General features: G+C 39.1%; 1 long non-coding RNA gene across 1 annotated transcript in view; it reads left to right on the forward strand.

Annotated features, from left to right (window-relative positions):
* Positions 1-940: 940 nt before the first annotated feature.
* LOC148184181 (uncharacterized) overlaps positions 941-19,259 on the forward strand; it is an 86,988-nt gene continuing 68,669 nt past the window's right edge. The window contains exon 1 of the long non-coding RNA XR_015772773.1: positions 941-1,075. This is a non-coding gene — a long non-coding RNA (uncharacterized LOC148184181). The remainder of the gene's footprint in view (positions 1,076-19,259) is intronic.

A 19,259-nucleotide genomic window follows, 5' to 3' on the forward strand; every position in this document is an offset into this window, starting at 1 on the left:
ATTATCTGCTGTGCCAGTATTCATGATAAAGACTTCTTGATAAATTGAAATTAGAAAAAAGTACTCAACCTAAGGTACCCTCCCTATCCATGAGTGCAACTTAAATACATGAATGATTGATCTTGGAAAATGAATGAATGAGAAACTAATTGGGTTTTTAATCCCAAACTGTCAAAACACCAAAGCTTAAATCTGTCTGAAAAAAAAAAATAAAACCTGTGTGTGAGTTTGTATGCATTGTGTGTCATGTTGCAAGACTGCAGTAATCCTTTCTGGCCTAAAAATTTGAGGCTTTTTCAATAACCAGCCTTCATGTGCACTGGGAACAGTAAAAATGGCATATGATGTTTGGTACATTCATAACACATGAAGTTACAGTAGGTGTAGGCTTGACTCATACTTTAGAGCCGAAAGAGATTTCCTGCATAGTCAAAAAGGAATTTCCTCCTCCTTGCCCCAAAATTTAACTGGACAGTTGTATGATGTTTTGTTTTCCTGTTAGGGTTTTATATTTGTTATGGCTTTTTCTACGAACCTCAAGAAGAGATGGGAGAGCAGCTGGAGGAGAAAATTGATCTAAGATTATTCTGTCTGTTTGAAATCAGTTTGAATGACCTAGTCATAAGATCTGGGCTTGGGAAGGACTTTGCTTCCAGGTGAGATTGATAGGGGCCTTGCCAATATTTGCCTTTCCCTTCACTATGGAGGAGGTTTGCTAGCTGGACTCCTGTCTGTAAATCTCACCTAACCAGCATCCAGGCATACAGCTGTCTTGGGTAGGAGAATTTGGGCAGGTGGTTGCTATTCCTTGGTGATGGGACACAGCTGGATCTGACTAAAACCCAACAGGGCTCAGGTGAGCGAAGTCAGGCTTGTTATGAAACATCTGGGTTAAATTGTTGGCCCGCCGGCCTCTGCTGGCATTGTGTTTATGGAAGTTATTCATGGCAGCTCTGAGACTAAAAGTTGAGCAGGATGAAGGGGAGTTTATATTCCCCCTAAAGGCTGACAAGAACTTGACTTCCCTCAGTAAATTTAAATACCATAAAATGAAAGGGATTAAAATATTCACAGGGTTTGTCTGCAGAGATCCTCAGCTTCTCTGGGGATAAGAATAAGTATGTTCTTCCCCATATGGGCTAACTATCATCTCCTAATTTTAATAAGTTTCCTACTTAAATCAGAGGTGTGTGAGGTAAATTGGAAAAATCTCTTTTATTGATTTGCACTGCTGTTTCTGAGTAAGTGCTTCTATACCATCATGTTCTTGTGTAAAGGCTTATTTGGGGGTTGTTAGATGTACAAAGCAATTATACAGTGTTCTTGTGTCCCTTTAGTACTTCTTCATTTGTAAAGAAATGTTTTTGGACTTAACCTAGTGAAGGGAATACATTTGCAGCAGAGTTTGCTATGCTGCATTTTATTTTAGTAATATGAAGCATTTTATACTTAAATATTACTTAGTATGACATAAACAATACTCCTCCATTAGGATAATTATGCCTTATTTGTTTCTCTGCTTCCGTTAATTTCTCTAATTTAAGGTAATTAAAAGTAAGCTCTGTAGTAATTTTTAATTTGTGAAAACTACTTCAGACATGGTAATACCAGTGGAAATAATTTGAATTCTACCTGACCAATAATAATTATAATAGCAAAGCTATTGTTAGGTAATGCTGTTGTGTTCAACCCTTAGTGATGCCTAAACCACAAAATTATAATACAAGGAAAAGCACATTTTAAAGTAGAAAAAGTCTGGTTTGAAATATCACCTTTATACTTCTTAGGTGGTATAGGCAAGTTATTTTAGTCTGTGATTTTATGGCCATGAGCATGCCCATTCAACAATTGATGGGTAACAAGCAATCTGTTGTTTACTGCCTGTTTTTCGCTAGAACCAAATAGCCAAAACCCCCAAAAGTCCAAGAAAAATCCCACTATCCCTCAGTGCCAGACAAAATACTGCAGTGCTTTAATACCATCAGTAAACTTTCAGAATTTGCATAAGACATTACAGAAGTTTATATGTCAGGGTTTTTTTATTTAAATCTTTCTGCTATTTTCAGCACTGCAATTCAGTGAGCTTGGGGGCTTCCTTGCCACTCTTTCTTTATTTTGGCTCCATTTGTTTTGTCCCTGTCAAGAAATGATTTTGCCACACGCGATGACTGAACTAATTCTGATTGAAATTAGGAAATTAACAATGTATTTGTCAGATGACTCTCTTCAGAGGAATTTGCAATTCTGAGGCAGTGATATGCCTCATCCCACAACATCATCGGTAGTGTTAATCTGGAGAAGGGAAGATCCAACTGCCTGGACTGTATCCTTTTAAAGCCTGTCTTCAGCTGAGGCAGATAAAATATAAACTCTGTAGTTTATTTCATTTTTGGTTTCTCAGTATCAGAATTCAGGTTATATATCTTAAAGTAGTAAAAATTGCTTAGGATGTTCATATGTGGAGGACCTTGTATGTTTTGTGGCTCCTTAACTGTAAAACTGGCTTGAGATTTCATTGAATTTCATAAAAATTCATAAAAACTTTCACTCAATATGTACATTTATCTACCTATCTTCACATATATTTAATGTATATGTATATGTACATGCACGCAAATATGTGTTTGCACATAGCTATTTCTGGGGTACCTTAAAAGTATAAATTGCATATGAACAGCAAAAAAGGGGTTTTCTTGCATTTGTGGGGGCCTGAAATAATAACTTTGAATACCACAGACAAAATCCTTAGGCTTATGTTTTCCCATGCTACAGAATTAGTCATTTTCCCAAATAAGTTACAATCTTGACATTCCTGTTGAAGACAGCATTTTGCTGCAGCTGCACGCCTTCCTTCTTTCTGTTTTTTATGGGCTTTTTATTTTTTTTCTTTTTTGTCTTTCTATGCCTTGAGCTGCTGCAAGTCATATTTCTCTGACTGCATTACAGAATGTAAATAATTTGTTGCATATTGTTTGTTCTGGGTCTCGGAGGTAGAGCCCCCTCTACAACCAGGTAACTCTGAGTACAGGATGTGATCGAAGCAACTTTTTGAGTTGTCATTTTTCCTGGGCAAGTTCTCAAAATTCATGATGTATTTGAGATGCTGCAAGAAACTTAGCCTGAAATAACATCTGTCATTTCTATAGCTGAAATCATGCAGTTGGGCAAATCTGAGAAGACTGAATTTTCAGATAGATGCTGAGTTCTGGTCTGAGTTGCTCATTATCAAGTTTCTTTTTGTTTTAAATTTCCTTAGACCATACTGCTGAAGAAGTTGGGGTGGGGAAAGCACCTGAAGCTGTGAAAGTGATTAATGTGTATCAGCAAAGGCAGGGGACGTGTCTGTGTGTGTGTAAAACGTGTATGATGGAGAAACTATAACAGTAAAGTGCTGCTTTAGGCAATGAAGATGCTGCTCTCCATGAAGGGTTGGGCAAGTGCCTCAGATTGTGATTTTTGAATTTATTTTTTAATGTTGAAATCTATGTACCAACAATGGTATTGCCAATAAACCCACAACCATTATAGCCTTAAGAATAAACTGCAGCATTTCTGAAAAAACCCCAGTGTCTTCCAAAACTAGAATTAGGGAAAATCTGCACCTAGGCACCAGCAGTGAGGCCATTATCTCCTCTGAATGTTTTAGCAAGTGCTTAGTAAGCTTGCCTGTTCACTGAGGCTGAGAATTTCAGAAAGGCAATTCTGAGACACTCAGATGCCCACAAGAGCTACTCTCAAGATGTTGAAGCATTTCGCTCTGTCACTGCTTGAAAAGTTAAATCTAGATATTTGATTCTGCAGATTTCTTGGGATTTGCATCAGCAGAGGGCTTTATATCTCAAAATGCTGGTATCAGTTTCTCCTTCCTTAATGCCCTTTGATTTTCCTCAAAAAGGGTATTAATCTATGTATACATATGTAGCAGTAGGACATCTCAAAACTTTTCAAATGTGCTAAACCAACTTCACTGAGCCAGGTTTGTCACTTCTTGTTTGCCTTTCTAAGGTTTGGTCCATGTTAAAAACTAAACATAAGAATATTCTAGCGTCAAAAAATATTTTTACTTTCCCCAGTGGGGCTAGAAAGACAAAAACAATTTCATTAAAAATCATGCCTATGGGAGCAGGTTCAGTTGCCTCTAAGTTCCTCAGGTTGTACGTAAGGTTTTGTCTTACTTGAAAAAGATGGCAATTTCAATACAACAAGCTGAAGAATAATACAGGGCATCAGGATTGCTGATGAACGTGAAAAGAGGGTTGCTTAGTCTAGAATCTTTAAGATGATACTTGAAAGGGCTGTGAGGATGGTTGGGCTTGATGGATGATGATTCCAAGCATATGACAGTGGCTTGATAGCTGATGCAGCAGTTGGACTATGAAGGGACTAGAGAGTAAAACAGACCATGAAGAGTTTACAATTGTAGTGTAAACTTAGACTTGAGATCAAGAAAAAAATATTATTGTCTATTATACTCCAAGTTGTGGGAGAAAGCTGATCTGATGCATCAGGAGAAAAGAATGCAATAGAGAGACTAAAAGTATCTGTAAAACATATTTACAAAGTAAGATGGAAAAGGATTTGTGGTCAGTAGCAGTGTTCTGACATGTAGGGAAAGATGCTAATCTAGAAGACATCCAGGCTATAGCAGCATTTAGAGAGGATCAGATAACAGACAGAAGTGAATGCCTGTGCAATTAGAAATGCAGGGACTCTTTAATATTTCCATTCATTCCTTCATTGTTTCCTGGACAAGCTACCAAAACAAAATAGAAAAATAATTAAATTACAATTAATTCAAATCTATACTGTTGAATCATTTAAAGATTATTTTCATCGGTGTTGTAGGCCAAAGTCTAGGTTACTTGTGTGGAAGCCTTAAAATTGACATACTATAAGAAAGTACAAGAATAGAAAGTTTCATTGTTCTGGTCATTACTGAGGAGAATATTGGGAGACAGATGTGAGACTGTGACAGATTTTTATTCTGATTCCATGTGAAGGACCTTGGACCTTGTTTTCCAGGAACTGTATGGTTGTGTTTGGGATCACTCCTAGGCAGCGCTGAGCATGACCCTTTAAAGGTGGAGATGTAGGCTATGTATTGTATAGGTACATGTGTCTTCCCAGTCACATTAGCTTTGTTTCTAAAAACTGCTAGATACATCCTTTTCCTAATAACAGGTATTAATATACTGGTTTTGCTCATCAGGCTTTCTAATTTTAAAGCTTGGAGCTGATTCAAAGCTGCCCTATTTTAGTGCTGTGTATCTCTGATAGCATATTTTTCCCACCACCAGTGTTAATTTAGCCTGTCAGGGATTGTGACACACTGCAAGACCACACAGGTACTTGTCATGCCTGAAAACTTTATCCTGAGCACTGCAGGTGGGGGTGGAAGTGGCAACAAAGGTAATTACCACGTATCTTGATCTTCAGGCAGTGGAGATTGTGGTTAGGAGTGATTTCCCTCGCGGGAGAAGGGGAGGTAGGAATCAGCAGTGCTGACTCTGTGCACTCTGAATGGTTTTTGGCATGGTGAGGAGAGCTGCAGCAGCACAGGACCTGCAATCTGCAAGAGGAAATACAGACCCCAGCAACGAGGGGGGACACACTGATGCTGCAGGGGAGGTGATAGGAGGGAGAGCCTATAAAGAAGGAGATTAAAAAATGGAAGTTTTAGAAGAGGTTATTTTATCACCTCTATTTTAGCCTTACGAAGAAAATTTTTATTTAAATGGCAGTTTCCCAGTGCTATCTACTGTTGCCTTTCCTAGCTCTGTGTCACAGCCCTGAGCTCCCAATCACCTCAAATGGTACTGTGGTTTGCCTGTTGATTGTTGCTGCATAAAAAGGGCTCTTATTTGATCTTAGTCTGCATTCAGAAACACCCATGTATGTACCCATATCTTAATATTTTTAGTTATAAGGACCTCTGGAGTTGAAACAAAAACACAGTTGTCAACAACAGGCCGAGAGGCCTTTGAAAAATTAGCTTTGAAGTCTTAAACTTCTTGCTACAGGGCTGACTACAGCTGCATTTCCTGCACTTCTTGATGATGGCAAGAACTGCAAGCACGTTTAAGTGAAATAAGGGGTTTCAAGTAATCTAATTGCTGCTTTGTATTGCTGAAAATTGAATTTATAGATGTTATGTTTGAGGTTATGCCCTTTTTCTTTGTGTATGAAGCTGGTAACTACCCAAACTTTAAATTTTAAATCAGCTTAATATCTCTTAATTAATAGCCCCTAAAACGATTTTTTTCCACAGACTTAGAAACTAAATGAAAAATTATAAGGAAAATAATTTAAAAAGAATAAAAAGTCATGAACCAATGTACTTAAAATGGCTATTTGCTTCTCTGTTTACCTTGATGCATTTGTCCTGTATGAGTCTTTACTGACTGTTTTATTAGAGGAAGTTTTCTAAGCCCCTGTGAATGTTATCATAAGTGGAGGCCCCAGTGAGACTGCTGCTTTGTGAAAACATATTTCCCTCCTCTCTCTGGTTTGCTTTAGTGATGATGAGTTTCTGGAGCTTTCAGAGCTCTTGCCAGAAAGATAAGGCTATCATGTCTTTGCTGTTGTTGTTCATTATAGTCACTGCTGCTTGGTGGTGTGCCAGGAATAGTTCAGGGATTAGCTGGAGCAGGGCCTGTGGGTACACCTGTGTGCTATGATAATATTGTCAACAGAGTGGACTTGGATGTGTAATTCACAAGTACATTCAAGTGAAGTATGTGCAAATAAAATGTGCAAATCTCACCTGCAAATTACATGGAGATGTAGGTCTGAGAAGACTGAAAACCTCTGTTGCTAAGTGCTTAGAATTGCATAGTTGGAGAGCTGTGCCTGCCTCACTGTGAAGAGAGAGACAACCTCATCTTTTTTGTTCCCTTTTCTCCTGCCCACCTGGCCCCTTGTACTGTCTTGTATACCCTGTACTCTTCCTAGTTCTCCTCCTCTGCAGAGACTGTAGGGCAGTGTTTGCAGGGAAGCCTCTTCTCTTTATGCCTGCCTGACTCCAGCTGACCTCTGCATCTCCTCCGGGGCTAACAATGAGACCTGAGCAGCAGCTGTGTGCTCTGACAACATCAAAGCTCTCCCAAATCTAAGCTGAGCCTCCCAGAGCCCACACGGGCTCATACTCAGACTCCTGCGGCATCCAAGGCTATCAAAATTCAGCATTACAAACGGCTTATCTACATAAAGTATCTGGAAGTGAGAGCAAACAATACCAGTGAATGGCGTAGCGATGGCTTATTACCCTGATAAATTGGAAGGCTTGCAAGTAAAAAAGTCCTCGGGTAATTTTACAGGAGGGAACAAACATAAATAGCTGGAGCCTTCAATAACTGGAACTTCTGCCTCAGAGCTTCAGTGGAATATTTCATCCACTTTCCCCTATACCTTACTCTACAAAATTAGAAGCATTAAGATGGTTGTCAGAGAGTGTAAAATAAGGGAATAATGCACTGCAGTTCCTTGTAGGCTTTTGGACCCCTAGGTCTTTATTCTGACTGAAAAACTGTGCTGTTCTTGAGGTTGCTTGTTTTAATGGATTTTTGGTTGTTTTTGTTGTGCAGGGCAGATAGGATACAATCACTTCAAAATGAACAAAAAAAGTCATAGATAATATTTTAGTGGAAGTTAAGCATTTCCAAAGCTTCAAACTTCGGGGAGCTGAAAGTGCCTGTCCAACAGCCAAGCTCTTTTCCTCAGGGTCAGGCTTTTGTTCGCAAAGAAGATGAGTCAAACCCTGCTACAGAACTCTGAGCTCTAGGAATTCTGCTGTCGTGGACTTTTTTGCAGAGCTTTTTATTTCCCAGGCAAAAACTCATTTGCATTATGGTACTATTATGTGTTTTCCTTTGATCTCCTACTTTGGATTTCTAAGATTGAGTGCTATTTTTTTTACTTGCAAATTTGCATTGCCCCAGGATATGAGAGGTTTGTTTGAACTCATTTAATTGGCCAGTGAAGTGAAAAATGATTGTTTTCTATATTGAAAATGAGCTCAAATAACCCCTTCACAGGGTCCTTATAACCTACTGTAACTTTCCATGCATTTTTACTGGCTCAGATTTATCTTGTCTGGAAGGAGAATGAACTCTTCTAATCTTTCCCATGTTTGCAGCCATGATTTTTGGGTTTAAAAGACATCATCATAAAAATATAGAAAAATCAAAAGATACTTAGCCATGCTTTCCAGTGTTCTTATTTCAAGTGAAAAAGATACAATTCCAATTAAATCAAAGGAAAATAATCTGAATAGATACGACGTACCTAAGAATAAAACGGAGTTTGCTTTTTAAGCTTGCTTTCATGCTGGTTGATATTGTAATTCTGAAGAAGTTACCTTTTATTTACACTGAGGCTATATATTATATGGTGCTTTTGGACAAGAAGAAAAAAATCCCTTTTTTATTCTTTGAAATGCCTGAATGTGAGAATCTAACCTGTAGCGTATAAAACCTCCATGACTGATCTTAAAAAAGAGGATGATATATTTGTTAGCATTCATGACATCTTAAAATTGCCTGTTGATTTTTAGAATCTTAGGAGGAAACTAGAAATGTATAAATTAAACTTGACATTTTGTACTGAAATTATAAGTACATTGAACTATGGACTGTTTCTTCTGTCAACTTCATCAACACTTGTAGGTTCCCCTACATTCTATTTTGTCTTGCCCCACTGCAAAACCCTTGCCTGTGACATTTTGCTCCGTTCACAGTTGCCAAGCCCTGCAGCCAGAGGTTGCACATTTCCTTTGAGTCCTATTTAAGAGGATTTTGTCTCAGCCTTGAGGTGGGAGGGTGTTATCTTGAGATTGAGGAAAAGATGGCAATTTGCTTGGCTGCCATGCTGTTCAGAATCATTAGCTTCAGCTTTTCTTTTTCTTCCCACTCTTTCTCCACTCTGGACTTAAACCATGTACCAGAAAGAAGCTTGGTTTTATTTCTTTCTTTCTTTATTTATTTAATTAATTTTTTAGTAATCTTCAGGTATAGGGGGTCTTTATGATCCTAAGTGGTTTAACCAATGTACTCAGGGAAGGCTGAATGCATAGATTTGCTGTTGGATCTTGTAGCAGTTCTTTAAATGGAGTTACTGCAGATTGTAATTGCTGAGTGAGAGGAACCTTATAACGACAGAGGTGGCTACGTGCATTATGGCATGCCTGCTATCTTGTTTTTTTGTAACTACTATGCCTTGAGTTTGTGCTTTGTTGTTGAAAATAATAGTTAATCTTCCTTCTCTTCAGTGCAGTTGCTGAATTATAGTGGTTTTGTTCAGTGGGGTAAGAACTGTAATAATCTTTCACCATGTAGGCTTAAATTTCTGTAAGACGTGTTGAATGAGCAAAATGGTGATGAACAAGCCTGAGGAAAAAACTTATTCTTAACTCCTGAAATATGTAGGGAACTTACGCTATTTCACCGTGTAGAGTAGAGCTAAATTAAGATGAAAAGGATGGCCAATGTTTATTATTCTAATTTTTGCCTTCTAAAACTTGTCAAAGTAATGCCTGTGTATGTGTTTGGTCAGCTGTAGGACTCTTGGTGGTCTTGACTGTATTCTCCTAGCGAGGTGTGGCTGCAGCCTGGCTGCCCTGCCAAGGCACACATCAAAGAGGTTATTTTTGAGGGGTTTGCAAAGTGCTCAGCAGACGTTCTGTACAGCAGAATTAACTTGTCATGCTTGGGCTTTCTAAAGTGAAATTCCAGACTGAAACTGAGACTGTCACTTGTGTCTCATCACAGATAGTGCAAGAAAATAATTACAAAGGGAAAAGAGCAGACAGACTGCGTTCCAGGCATTTTATGCTGTCTGTCTCTATTTTAGGGTGAATGTGCACCACAGATAGAAGTATCCAGACAGGGAGGGATGTATGCAATACCCTGTCTCCTTTTAATTTTCTTTGGAGGAAGAAAATCCAGGCCTATAGATTCAGGTTATCAAATTACCATCTTTCATGTTCCACTTCTCAGAGCTTATTGAAGAAGAAATAATCCAGAAAGCATGCACAAGGATTGTTGTGGGTTTGCTGTTTTTTTTCTGCACATGATTTATATTTCAAACAATCTAAAATAAATTATTATGAAAGATATAAGGGAAGTTAGTCCTCAAGCTGTTCTAAGGATCGCCTTCTTGCAAATAGAGCCTGTAAGCTATCCTATATATCCAGAAACAGATTCAGCAATCTTTTTGCATGTAATTCCCAGTAAAACTCCTTTCATTTTAATAAGAGATTTATGTACTGCTGCAAGCATCTTTAACACTGTAGGTAATATGTTTCAGTTAAATGTATCTGTTTGTGTTCTCACTTCCTTTGGTGTTCTGAATCTATTGAGTCTTAATCTGAGCATATTATTTTAATTTTCTTTTTCTTTTTATGTAGGTGCTGTATTTTTCCCCAATGTACCACATAAAGTACTCTATTAAAATCTAGAGTTGGACATAAATAAGACATCAAATATGACTTAAAATTGATAAAAAAACAGGAAAGTACTGATTGCTTTCATATTTGCCCTTTGTTAAAAGGGAAAAAGGATAAAAGAGCTACCACAGGATACCAGTTCAATGCAAGCTCCTGGTGTGGACAGACTACATTCACACCCTTGTGAGTTCTGGGATAGCTTCTCTTTGCAGGCAAACCCTCAGATCAGTTGGCAGGAACGATGTCTCATCAATGTACATGTGCGTATCTTGATTAAGGGTACACGTTGTTGGAGCTGACAGGAATGTCAGGCTCTTTAGATTCCCAGAAATTCTCTAAGCCTGACAGATATGAGGCTGGTGTTGGCTGAATCCATTGAGATAATTTTTCACAAAGGATGAGTCATTCTTCTTCCTATATGAATTAGTACCTCTTCCAGCATCTGATTTTACCATTCCTCTGTGAGATGATTTTTTTCTTAAACGATTTACAATTCAGAGACAGAGCTGTATATATTATACTACCTAACAAACACTTAAATGCAAGAGTGTGCCATACTTTTGAGACATACAGAGAATTTTTTCATTTAGAAAAATCCACTAAAGTCTTACTGAGTGTTACCAAGGACATATATTGAGATGCAAATACATCTGTTGGAAGAAAGTCTGTTATTTTTCTGGGCAGAGACAGAATAAATATCAAAGCATGACTAAACCTTGGAAAATGTTAAGTGTTCTGTAGCTGAGGGAAAGGGTGTTTGTCCTGATCTTCTAATTGCTTCATTTAAGTTTTATCTTACCCAAACCTTAAAGAGCAGATCCAAATACTGTGTGATGCTAGGATTTTAGTAAATAAAGATATTTTTTTCCCTTTCAATATAAAACTGGCATACTGATAAAACCCTGAGTGTAGAAATGATTTTATAAGAAAGTGATACTTTAAACATATATAATTAGAAGTAGTTGTCACCTTTATGCAGATACTAGTGTGTCAGTAAAATAGGTATTATTTAACTGTATCAATTGCATGTTAGGATGTAAACCCGCTTTTCTTTCTCAGACTTGATTCAAGTAGTCATTTAGGTCAGATTTGCACTGCAAAGTTTTGCTGGCATAGCTGTTGTTACTTTTATTGAATGGTCAATAGCCACTGATTTCCTTTAATCTTTTATTCATAATAATCCTTTCCTTTGTATACAGTTGTCAATAAAGTAGCCTTTCAAGTAAAAGACCCTGGAAGTCTGAGATCTACCTGCTGGAGTGGGAGTAGATACTAATGAGCTTGGTGAGACTTGTGCCTCATGAGAGATTGTCAGGGAAATTAAATGGACTGGGCACGAGGCTTTTCTAGGCACAGGCTGAGCGTAATTACAGCCCTCAGACAGCACTGAGGAAATGCATTGGCTACTGCATCTTGGACTGAGAAGGAAAGGGATCTAAAAGATATCAAGCGTTCTGGTACTGATGATAATGGAGACAATTTCCATAATACTTAGACAGTAATTGCTGAAATTGAGTGTTTTGGTAGGAACAATAGTTGTAAGCTAGAGTTGTGTAACTGTTCAGTTGTGTCAGTACTGGGTACAGTTTAATATTTACTAGTTCAGTGTAAATTTTCTGCCAACATTAATTTTGATTACAGGCATTAGAACGGGATGTTGCCCTGGCACAGAGAGAATCCTTCTGTATGTGTGTTTTTGTATCTCTTTTGCTGCATCTGGTCCTTAATTAAAGCAGCACAAAAATATGTGTGGACAAGCCAGATGAAAAATAAGTGTAAATAAACATCAACAAAAAAAATAGTTTCAAAATGCAACTTGGTGTTCTTCCTGAGCCTACTTTCATTAACCTGATCCATGAGCAGCAAAGGGTTAAACAAGCAGAAAGTGGCACAACCCAACCATTTTAGTCTTTTCAGTTTTTCTACTTTGGTGAAACAAGGGAAAAAATGGGCTCTGTTTTGTGCTTCTTTCAGTCTAGCCTCTAATCAAGAGTCTACATTTTCTTTTGCAATGGATAACATGAGGCTTAAGAGACTTCATTTAAGAGGGACATGTGCATTAATCCAGGGCTTTATCTCCTCTTAGGTTGTCAAATATACAGATCCTTAATAATACCTCCTCTTTAGCATCTCACTGATGTCTTGATCTGTTGCCAGCATGAAAATTCAAGCTGTAACTTGTCTCTTAGTGGTTAGATCTTATTTAGGATCTCTACATAGCTATGATTGCCCAGAATTGTTCAGGAAAGACAAATTCAAATTTGCTGTAGAGGAAAATGGGGTCCACATATTAAAAGTGCAGTATAACCTGTGCTGTTGCAAATAGATGGCAATTGTCCAACACATCTCTTAATTTATCAACATCAGAAAGGTGAGATACTCAGTTTTTGGATGCTCTGGAGTTTGTAGAAATCATAGGTAATTGGAATTCAATTAGTTCCTTCCAATGTCTGATAACTTGTGGCTCTGATCCAAACAAGAGCTAGTCCTTAGACTAGTGCAATTTTTCTTTCTGTCTGGGCATGCTTGGTTCAATGTTGTGTGGTTGTGGTGTGTGGGGTTTTGTTATTGTTTGTTTTAAGATTTATCTGACACTAAACAGAAATGCTGCTCTGCAGATGAGCAGTCTCTGCTTTGTGCCAGACAGGAGGCAGCCCTACAGGTGCCTTAGCAGCAGCACCACAGCCCAGCCATGATGCAGAGCTTATGGAGTGACTTCTACCATTCTCCAGCTACCAGCAGAGAGGGAATTGGCAGGTAAAGAAGGTGTGGATGTACCCCATTCACTTTGGGCTGCTGGCTTTGCATGCCGATGCCCTCCACAGCCAGCCTGCTGCTCGGGTGCTGTGTTAGTGACACACAGAAGGCAGGTATTTGGGCAGGTAGATGGACTTGTCCACTTGAACAGTGATGGCCCTTGCTAACCCTGTCCCTGTTACTCAGTAATTTCTAAGGGTCATAACATATGAAACAATGAAAGTGCTACCCAAGGCATTCAACCTACGCAGAGACACTATAATTTCCTCCATTAGATGAAGGTTGAATTTTGGTGTGTTGGTGTCAAAGTAAGAGAGTTTCCAGGAAGAGAGTTACTGAGGTGATGTTCCCAGTAAGCCCAAACAGAACTGTTAGAGATGATGAATGCACTGAAAGGCAAAAAAAAAAAAAAAAAAAAAAAAATAGAAAAGCTAAAAGGAGTTCAAGAAATGAGACAGGAAACTAGAGAGTTTGAAAAATGAATTAAAATATTCTTTCTCAGTCTCTTCTGGGATACCTCCAATGCTTTGTCAGGGGAGATAAAAAGTCTGTTGACCCTGCAATTTGAAGTGTCTGGGTGAATGTGGAAGCCAAATCACAGAGCTCTCTGTCTGTAAGAGCAAGACAGATTGATGAGGTGCTCAGTGACCTGGCTGTCATGGCCGAGAAAGTTGTCCAGGAAATGAAGGAGACATGGAAGCTGCTGGTCAGCTTGGAAAATGCTGAGATAAGATGCTGTAAGTAGTGCAGGAACTAAACAATTAGCTTGCAAACAAAGAAAAAGGTTTTGGACTGCCTTCTGCGTAAGATGTGCTGAACATCCAAAGGGCTTAGGTAAGCAAGGGTGTAAAATAAGAGCAGACTGGGAAAATATCCTATGTGCAGAAGGCTGAACCAAGAAATTGGATTGCCTCAGTTAAAATGACTTTATCTTTGAAGAGAGAACTCCTTGTGATGATTATTTTACTGTAATGGACGAAAAGAGGAATTTTGATAGACAAGTTAAGTGAGCCACCTCTGAGGATGCTGCAGAGTTTACCTGCAGGAAAAGAAATCTCATTATCCAAAGCTCAAACAAGTCTGTAATATGCACCTTAGAACTACTCATCCATCACTGTTGGCCAAGAGACAGTTGAGAAACAGAAAGAAAGAAGAAAGAAATTTTATTTGAACTGTTAAAGGTATGAAACGATGTTTGTTCCTTACCTAGACAAAACCCTGTGAGGCATTCTAGAGTAAATTGGTAGCATGCCAATTTCTTGTTCATTGGAATTTAAAGCTAAAGATGAAAAGCCCCAGCGTAAGACAAAGCAAATTCTAGTGAGAATACAAAAGAAGAGTGTTTTGTCTGTGTGAATACTGATGTGATATGGCCTTGCTCGAGAAGGTCTGAAAGTCAGTGTTCTCTGGTATCTGGGCTAGAAGGATATTTTATAAAACACTTGGAAATTCTGCCATAAGGAGTCAAAAATATTGTAACACTACCTCAGGTGTTCTGTTGTTTAAATTCTTAATTGTGAGATTCTGATTTACAAATATTGAATTCTAAGTAGGTAAAAAAAGAGATTAAAATATCAACCATTCTAGTTCTTTCCTCAAGTCATCAGAGAAATAAAAGGATGTGAATCTGTTACTGTTTCTATTGATGACATGCTCAACTGTCAACAGTGCTCCAGACTATAATCTCTTGCACAGTCTGCTCAACTTCTGAGACTAGCAAAGAAATAGTGTAACTTTGCAAATAAAAAAAGCCCAGGCTAATTCAGGTATTGATTATTGAAACATAGAGACTGAAGAATGTTGCAGAGTTGGCTGAGAGTCAAAGCTTGAAACCTTGTCCAGGTTTCCTCTGGTCTCTTACCAGGCAACTGAGATGTATGAATATGACTTCCCTATTAATCAGATTTTTAAAAAGACCTGATTAGCTTGGTTGCAGTGATGGGTCTAAGGTGACTGCAGGCTTTTGCACTGCACCTGATATTTAAAGCCTTTGATACAGCATAGAGCCCCAAGGAACTTAAGAACGTGGTAAGAAATTAGCTTGGAAAGAACCAGATGTATGCGCTTTCATTCTATAATTGTTCCGCTGGATGCATGCCAGCCCAGCAAAACACCTTCTCTAGAGTTCAGTTTCCATTTGGGAGCAGGCTAAAGACTGCTTTCAGTTCTCTGATAAGATGGTAGTGTTAGCTTGCACAGGGAAGTGCTGGAAACTTGGTCTGTTCTGGTGATTTGGAGAAAGAAGGAAGCATGTGGGGGAGGAAGCTGGAAGGTACTGCAGAGTGTGAGGACTCCCTGATTCACTGTGTGTAGTGTCAAAGCCGAGAGAGCCTTTGGGTACTTGAGATAATTCAGCAGCTAAAGCTGCCCATGCAAGCTCTGGGTTGATATCATTAGCACAGGCATTGTACACTGCTGACAGGGTGCCTGTCAGCATCTGTGGTTTTAGGGCAAGCAGTAAGTAACATTTGATGAATTGTGACGCAATATGCATGGTTTATACGCTAACCTTTCCATTTCCAGAGGTCTTGCAAAAGGCCCAGTGAATCTAAGAAGAATGTACTTTGCTAACTGAGTTACTTGTGAACTAGAATTACAAAGCAGGGGAAGAAACTGCATTATGTGGGAGCAGGCACTCGGAAGCAATTGTGGACTTCATTCAAGATGAGTTCAAGTGCATGGACATCCTTCCTAAAAGCTAAATGGAAGGGACAGTCAGATCACGTTATTGAATAAGATGGCTAAAACCTCAAAAGTCTTTGCCTGGGATCCTCTGTCATGAATGCTTATGTGGGAGGAATGGAAACTTAGTTAGAGATGAAGAAAGCAGACTCCAGGACAGGCGAGCTGCAGCTGTGGTGGTCCATAGTAGGTGAGGCACAGAAGGTAACCAGAAAACAGAAGAAGTGAACAAGAAGTAGAGAAGAAATAACATCAATGCATATTTAATCACTGGGACACTAATCTCCTCCCCTTGTTTAAAATTGCTCTGTTTTGTGCTTGTATTTAAAAAGTTTTGATAGGTTTGTTTTTTTTAAAATATATATATAATGAAGTGGAACTAAGTTGGATATGTTTCTGAAGATGTCTGAGAAATCCATATGTTTTGGTGAAAACTAAATAACTGAAACAAATCCAACAGCTGAAGGTACGATTTGAGATCAAAATTAGGAGTATCCAGAAAAACTTTTATCATATGAAGTCAGCCACCTGGCAAAACATTTGTATTTTGTAAAAAACATCAATAATTCTGAAAATATTTGTAAAAGTTTGACCTCCTATCAGAAGAAATATATTTTCCCAAGTATAACAGCAGAAGTGCACAAAGTTGATTAGCATTTTGGGAATGATCTTTACTTCTGGTAAAGGTGCTGATTGGACTTAGCAGTCACTACTTAGATTTCATTCTTGAACTGTCTTTATAAGTGTGTTTGAAACAAAATGAATATTCCTTTCCCATCTCATCAGTAACCTTCAGGCATGTAGGCTGAATCTTAAATTGTGTGCCACTGCTGTGTCTTTGTTTACAAAGCAAGTATTTTAGCAGCATATATAGACCTTAGCTAAGGTCTTTCATTCCCTGAGGAATCTACATTTTTAGAGGTGTTAATATGGTGTGTCCTCATTTGCACATATTTTTTTTGTATATATATTAGTGGAATAACAGCATGTATTAGTTGGCAAGTTAGATCTACAGTGCATTACTTTTATTTCTGTATTTATTAATTTTTAACTGAGATTTCCTTGGGAGAGATCTGACTTAAGCTGAAAGACAAAATGAGGATTTACACTTTATTTTCCAGAGGAAGGAAAGGATGGAATTAAATAAATGCAGACAGGACAAAACCTAGGAGCTCAAAAGGACAAAGACAGCCCTTTGCCATTCCACTGGATTCACCCTCATGCCGTTTCTACCTTCCTGCCAGCTCTAACAGACTGTTCTGCCCTTAGTTGTGCATGTGGCTGCTAGCTGGAGCACATTGAAAGATTTTTGACCCTCACAAGCCCTCATCCACAGTGATCAGGCAAGTTGTGCTGACTTGCTGTTCCTTCCCTGTTACTTTTCCAGAAAAGTAATTTCTAATGTAACTTTTGCCTGTACTTAAGGGCTGAATTACAAAATGATGCTATACATTCAGAAATGGGAATGAGAAGCTCATTTACAAATGAGGTGGGGGCTCTTGAACAGGAGAAGGCCTCTCCTAAAATGCTGAAAAGGTCTCCTAAAGTGCTGTTTGGGTATTAGGGGGAGGGAGGGGTAAGTTATGGAATGCAGCTGTAGAGCCTATAGTGCCTGCTGTGTAAAATGTCTACATTGCTTTCCTCTGAGCTCACAATACAGCTGGCATGCTATCAAATATCCCAAAGGGGATTAGCAGTGGGATTTTAGTAAAAGCCTCTCTGTAAAATAGCTAGTGCTTTTTTAAAAATGAGAATGCATCCAACAGTAAGTAGAGGGGAAGAACCCAACAAAACCCCAATTGTGCAAGTCCTATTGCAGTTACGTACATGGCTTTGCAGAACAAAGAACAAATACTGGGTTTTGCTGATGCAAGTGCCGCTTCTAGAGACGGGTCACAGCTCTCCATCCTACTCTACTGCAATTAGTTTTTTCACTTTTGTGGTCTTAGTTTTCAATTTTTTTGTTCTTCTTTTTCCTCTTGTAATCACTTTTTGCTTAGCTTTGGACCCTCCCTTTTCCCTTCACCCCTGACATGTTGATCTAACTTCTAAAGGCTTTGAGAAAAATATATCCATGAAATCCTTTCACCTTGACCCCTTGCTGCCTGCTGCTGGAAGTGCACTTCCACATGGCATCTGTACATTCCACCTGGCTTTATGGTTACCATGGAAACAGGCCACAGGCTGCATAAAGCCCCTGACGAGACAAGGAGGAAGGGATAAGCCTTTTAGTTCCTAAAATAGAATAATAAGTGTAGGACTGAGAACAAATATCTCTCTAATTGTCCAGGACACAATCAGAACTCAAGTATGAATTCTGGTGGTGCTGTAGAGTTTGATGGTTATTTAATACGATCTTGGTCTCTTTTGCATTTGTGCAGGCTTGTGCAAGGATCTCTTTTGGCTCGGTGAACAAGATTGAATTCAGCTTGCTTCGGTTCTGAGACAAAATCCATTTTTTCCTTTGAAAGTCGGTGATCCTAAGTATCCTGCAGCCTTAGAGTGTGGGTGATTGTTTTCAGCTGGGTGATGTGAATGTTGAGCACAGGTATTCTGCACTGATGGCAACTTATAGAAGAGGTATGAGTGATCACATAACGTGTGAATTGAAGACCCAGGCTGAGGAAAGCTGCAGCCTGGCAAACCTGCAGCTGGGGAATGTAACAGCAACTCAGATATCCAAGCTCAGGCTCAGCAATCTGTGCTACTTCTGAATGTGGGTGGGATCTTGGGTGGCACTGAAGCGATACCTCTGCGTGCCCAGAACACTGAGGAGCTGGAAGCTTGAGTCATTTTCCTTCTGTGTCTTGTCTTGCTCTTGGGTTCGTGCTTCCCCAGTGGTAGGAAGCTACTGGGAAAAGGCTCAGTTTGGTAACTTGAAGATTTATCAGGAGACTTCAAGATAAATCAGGAGATTTAGCTAGTTTAACTTATTTAGTTCAGGATTTTGTAGATGCCAATTTAGCAGAAGGTTTAATGAATAAAATGCTCTACTTCACTGATTTCTTGATGGAAGGTGATAAAGGGTGTCCTGGGGCGAGATGCCCCATATACACCCACATGGTGTGTTACAGGCAGCCGTGGGCAAGCACAGCTTGCTCTGAAAGCCAACCAGAAGTTACGTGACAGTACCACTACAGTCCTGAGCTAAGGCTGACGCTGGAATTTTGGGAGGGCTAGTTAGTACAGGGCTGTTGTGATGCTTACTGCAGCCACATGGCTTTGGCAAAATAAGGACAGAACTGCTGAGTCTGCTGGTTTGTCTTGCTGACAGTGTATGATGCTGCTTTTTTCCCCAAGCCAGGCAGCTGTTCACTGGCAACTGGATAAAGAACACTGTGCTCTCAGTTCCCACCGGCTGCTGAGCAGCTGTCAGGCT

This window comes from Pseudopodoces humilis, chromosome 6 (genome assembly GCF_049639895.1).
Source record: "Pseudopodoces humilis isolate 2021_Gansu_Grassland_sample_001 chromosome 6, ASM4963989v1, whole genome shotgun sequence".
NCBI classification, from domain to species: domain Eukaryota; kingdom Metazoa; phylum Chordata; class Aves; order Passeriformes; family Paridae; genus Pseudopodoces; species Pseudopodoces humilis.